Source organism: Panthera onca, chromosome A3 (assembly GCF_046562875.1).
Source record: "Panthera onca isolate mPanOnc1 chromosome A3, mPanOnc1 haplotype 2, whole genome shotgun sequence".
Lineage (NCBI taxonomy): Eukaryota > Metazoa > Chordata > Mammalia > Carnivora > Felidae > Panthera > Panthera onca.
The window spans coordinates 64,150,069-64,155,999 of NC_138341.1; positions in this window are offsets into that span (position 1 = coordinate 64,150,069).

Sequence of the window (5,931 nt, forward strand, 5' to 3'; positions counted from 1 at the left end):
TCATAAATCCTTTTCCTTTCTTTTTTTTTTAAGATCATGTTGTATATTCATCACCACAAAGTGGAAGTCATAGTTAAGGTTTTCTGAAAGTCTTAGATTGTATAGCTCCTATAGTGTGCTAAAATAGTAATTCATTGAGAAACCTCAAAAGTGTGTCATAGAATAGTATTAACAGGAATAAAAGAACAGAAAAGGCAACCCGTGATGGAAAATTCACAGATCTGTTAGAAATTGTCAAATTGATCAGCATCACTAGGAACTATTGAGAGGAGCAAAGGTGATGTGCTTATTATTTGATTTAACAACAACAAATATCAAAACAAAAATGTTTGATTTCTTTTGGGAAGGATCATTTTTCCATTTACCTTTTCTGAAACAATCCCCACCCTCTGTTCCCCTGTTCCTGTTACAATTAGTCATTACCTACTGTTGCTTATGATTTGTTGGCAGTCTCTGACTGCAATCTGTTGCTCTGTGACAGATCAATTCTTTTAGCCTACAGACTCATTCTTGAATTCAGCCAAAATGAAAAAAAAAATACATGTACATATATATATATATATATATATATATATATATATGTAAAAGTCTAAGTCACATTGCTTTGGCTAATGTGGCAGATCATTCTTTTAAAGGGGTGCCCTTAAAGGGAGATCATTAATGAATCCTGCACATATATAAAGGGAGTGAATGACATTGACTCCCTATGCAGAACAGGTTCAGAGTCCATATGTATAGACTGCGGAATTTGAAGTATGTTCATTTACCATCGTCACTTTTAAAGGAGACAATTTCAGAGCAATATTTTAGTTAGAGGAGTTGCTTCTGAGCCTACTGAAGAGAATTTGTAGAAATCCTGTTGTTTATACCCACACACATATAGATGTATACACACACCACTGAGTTTAAATAATCCCAGTAAGATTCATATTGCTCAAGTTTTTCAGCAAAAGAAATTATAGTTTTCTTGCAATCAATTTAACAGTCAGAGCTTTGGTGTAGCAAAATATATGCTTCGTAGCCCTTCAAAATTTACGCAGTTTGTACATATAGATATATGCTGTATATATTTTGAAGTGATACGTATGTTGAAATTTTTCCTCACTTAAAACCATGCTGCATAATTGATTGGAAGAGTTACTCTCATCACAGTCTATTTTTGCAGCAAAGCAGAGGCTATTTGAGATGCTTGTAGTTTTTTTTTTTTCTTAAATGCTTTACTTTAATGCAAGGAAGGGAAAAACTAGTCATTATATAGCAAGATATTATTCATTGTTGGTTTGTTCTGAATGATGCTGAATTAAGTAACATTACTGCCTAACAAGAAAAATATGTTAAAAACCATTTTATCCATTAACTTTTGGTGTCACTGTTGTCGGACTCAGCAAGACCCTCTTCGGTGAGACACACATACACAGACTAGTCACTCACATACTCATTGTCCTTTAAAAAATATGTAATCCCTTAAGTTTGCTACCTTACAGACCCGAGGAACAGCTTGCTTCTCAACATTTCTATACGATAAGGTCGCCTCAATCACAAGGCCGGAGCTGCCAAATTAAGAAAATTGGTGGGCTATCAAGGAAAGTAGTATTGAACCAAAAGGCAGATGTTTCACTGTATGTTATACATTGGTGAAACACCCTCGGTCTGTCAGCATGCATTTTCTAAAAGCATACACTAGCCACTGTCTTGGTTCCTGTTTTCATTTTGAGTTTGTAAAGGGCCCTCCTTGTTTGGCTCCTGGAAATCTACCAACTTTTCTTGCTCTAAAAATAAGACAAGGTATTCATTCACTAGAAATTACTCTAACCACTTGAGAAACACCTTACAATTTTTTCAAGCTCAATTTGGAAGGAGGCTGTAGGTATTAGGGCCATGATGCAACTTCACAAATAAATCCATGACGGGTGAAGCAGAATATAAACAGCATATCAATATACACAAGCCACAGGGTCTAGGACATAGTATGGGTAGGATCGGGTTGCAAAATGCTTGCATTTTTAGTCTAATTATTCTTTTCACTAATTCCTTCTATGAAGAAATGGAAGAGTCCTTAAACATACAAATGTGGAAATTGAGGACTGAACACGTTACTTCAGGTAAACAAGGGATACAGGAAGGGACAGCTCTTTTATACTTCGTTTTGCACTATTTGGTTGCATTTGACTGTGTTTGTACTCATGTAGGATAATCTTTTTCAAAGATTATAAGAATTATTTTACAATTAAACTTTTTAGATAATTTTTACAGAAAAATGACTTAAGCAAATATACTAATTCATTGAAACATTACCTAAGATTAAAGTTTACTTTTAACATGATATCATTGTACATAGATTCTAAAGACTATCACATTGTTTGGATTTTACTATATTTGAATAAATAGCAGAAAACACACAGAAACTAATTGAAACATATTCCTTTGTTCTGGTAAATTACTACACATGCCTCTAGCTGCCTAGTATCTGAGGTTCTGTAAAAGGAGATTTTTATTTTATTTTTATTTTTTTTGCCCTCCCAGTGTGTTTTATCCACCATTTAAAAACACATTTGAAATATATTGCAATTGCGTGAGAAGTGACATAAATACATTTGGTGATTAATATTTATTTGATCAACTGTGAGTGCAACAATATGACTTCTAATTTGAAACCACACAAGCTTCCTTTTCAGCAATCCTGCTTTTCAAAGCCTTTCATTTGCTATATCCCAGGCTGATCTTGGAAAGAGAATCTGTTCGATGTACTTTTCCCTACTCCTTTTCCAACTTGAAACAGGAGAGTGGGCATTTGGCTGTATTTCCAGGTGTGCCATATTGGAACTTATGTAACACGCGAAGGAATGGGGAAACTCTTAGGCTCTAGACCTGTAGATGATTCCTGAGAGCTTGGCCTGTTGAAACATGCTCCAGGGTGTATGGATTGGAAGGTCTATGCATACATTATCTGCCATATCTAGACATGCTCACACACATTTTGTAAAACGCCAGAGTTGATGTCTGGAAAACTTCTCCCAATGTTAACTAAAGATCCTGTTCTATTTCGTATTATTATTCCTATTGTTTTATTTCCATCCCCTGTGCTCGTGGTGTCTTTTGTGGCACTTCAGCTGTGATGAGATGGGCGCGTGAGCAGCTTCCTCCAGAATTGGCGCCAGCTGGTTTGGAAGACTGGCAAACCTTCAACTTCTCCCTCGATCCACCACGTTAGAGATTGACTTTATTATCTGCTATAGTTCCATGCCATCCATGCCCAGTTTCCAGTGGCCCAGAATGCAGGCATGTAACAGGCCTGTTCACTATCGTACTTATTCTGATTTAGTCATAACCTCAGGAATTGCCTTTTAACAACTCCAAAAAAAAAAAAAAAAAAAGTGAGGGTCATCCACTTCTAATGCTGGAAACCCTGTGATAATCTGTTCCATGCATTCAAATGAAAATATGACTTCTTGGCAGAGAATAGCATTATAATGTAAAATCCCATATGCTGTTATACAGTATGTTGCAATCTGTTTTACGGCTGCCTCTATTCTAACGAGTGAATACTGCCAATAAAGCAATTGAAGATAACACTAATTGCTTATTTCTGTGATCCATAATTTTTATGGCTGCCTTATAGCTCTTTAGTCAAATAGATGCTTTTTGGCCTTTAAGATCTAGAACTCGTGTACGGTAGCAATTGAAACTGGAAATGTACATGCTGGCCTGAGAGACTTTTCTGTACTTGATGAATAGGATGCAGCAGAGAAAAAAATGGAAAGTTGTGAAAGAAAATAGACATCTTCAATCGGCTCTAACAGGTAACCACTAGATTTTATCAATATTTAGGTGACTTTAAAGAAATACATAAATACGTGGCTATATTCGGTTGTTAGGTTTTCTTTGGCTTCACGCATTTTGGGGCCTTTTGGACACAAAAGCGACCACGGAAGACACGGTGGTGTGTGAACACAGCTGGTTGGAGACAAGGCTCTGTGCTCCATCCTGGGTTTTCCACACTCTGGCAATAGGACTCGAGACAGTGATTCAACTCTTCTGAGTGTCGGTTCCTCTCAGAAATGCTCTGGTGACTAAAAGGCTGGGAATACACCGCTGCCCATAAAGTACTCTACCCATGTGTGTGGTTGTGCTGGGTCCCTGTTTGGGGCCATCACGACATGCTGTTTCATGAATACTGTCATAGAAACCCCAAATTATGCAGCGTTTGTCCAAGGATTTATCCAGTTCTTTGCTACTCAGAGTGTAGCCTGTGGATCAGGAGTGCTGGCGTCACCTGGAAGTTTGGTAGAAATGTAGAATTGCTGGCCCTCCCCCAGACCTGATGTTAAGACTCTTCCTTTGATCAAAATCCCCAGGTGATTAGTATGCACACTACAGACCAATACAGTCTAACGTACCTTATGGATGAGAAAGTGGAGATTCAAAGGCAAGGTGAAGTGATTCGTAAGAGGCCACGTAGTATGTTCAGAGCTAAACCACGTTGAGAGCCTGGGGCTTCGCCTCTGTGTTTAATCCATGCTGCCTCCACCTTAAAATAGCGAAGGTTTAATTTTATTGTGTGGCAGATTTCAGATTAACTACATAGGCTCAAAAGTGGGCAACATATTTGTAGCTTAAAATATTGTAAGTCGGGAAAGCCATCTGTTTCTGCTTTATTTGGTCAGATAGTGAAAATACAAATCAAAGCAAACAATAGGTTGTATTACTGAGCTTAAGTTACATATGAAAAATGTCTAGAATACCCATAGATTTCTACTCATGGAGCTCTATAGATATGTTCTCAATTGAAGAATTTAAGAATATGGTCTGAAATTCAGACAAAGTACATGTGCAAAGATCATAAGGTCCTAGTATTCCATTTTTCTATTTTGTATCCAGCTTTCTAGCTACTATAATTTCTTTGATAAGAAAAATAGATACTTATGTTTAAGTAGGCATTTATTTTTCCTATTCCAACAGAAATATATGTGCTATGTTCAAATAGAGGTTGCAGAAAAATCAGCTAATTTTGCAAATAACTGAAAAATGTTTATAATTCCTGATGAGATATATACATTATATAAGCAGTTCTGAGAAATACCACTATATTAGCTTAACCATTATACATATATGTAATAATTATAATAATTTTATATATAATAGTATATATATACACATATATACTATATATACATGTATATATACTATTATATATGCTACTCTGCATGCTGCCAGTATGTTATTGGACACACTGGCAATGTTTTTCACATGTACTAAGAGCTGAGCATTGCAAACCAATATAACTTATTATCCCATTTAATCTTCACTACAAATCTGCAGGGGTACTACTATTATCCACATTTTATAAATGAAATGATGAACCTCCAGTAAAGAACTTGCCCAAGGACACACAGCCAGCAAGATGAAACTGACTGAGGAATGAGGAGTTTAAATGTATCTTCCAAATTAATGTTGTGACTGGTAAAACTTTTGAGTCCCAATTTCTTAAATTCTGATTTAATTAGATCTTTTCTCTCCATGTGAATTTCTACCTTAATTTCATGCAGTGAGGCTGGGACGGTGTTAACCTTTTCTGCCTTTTGCACCAAGCACCTGGTTAGGTGAACCAGCTGATGTCCTGTGTCTAAGGAGTCTGGGGCTGGAGTTGTCTGTAGCCAGGGAAGGAAGGAGTCTTAAATACCCTACTGTTATCTCCATGGTCAGAAACTGCTTCCCCCCAAATGCTGAGTCTAGGTTCTTGGTTCTTCAGCTCTTACTCTCTAGTACTGAGATTGACAAACAAAGGTTGTAATAAAAATGCCAACATACTTGCGAATATTCTTAATGAAATCAGTGGCACAGGCTTTCACAGAGAAATGGATACGGAAGAAAGAAGGAGACAGGGCTACCCAAAATGGTTCTCGATACAGCTGTGGGAGCCTTGTGACCGAA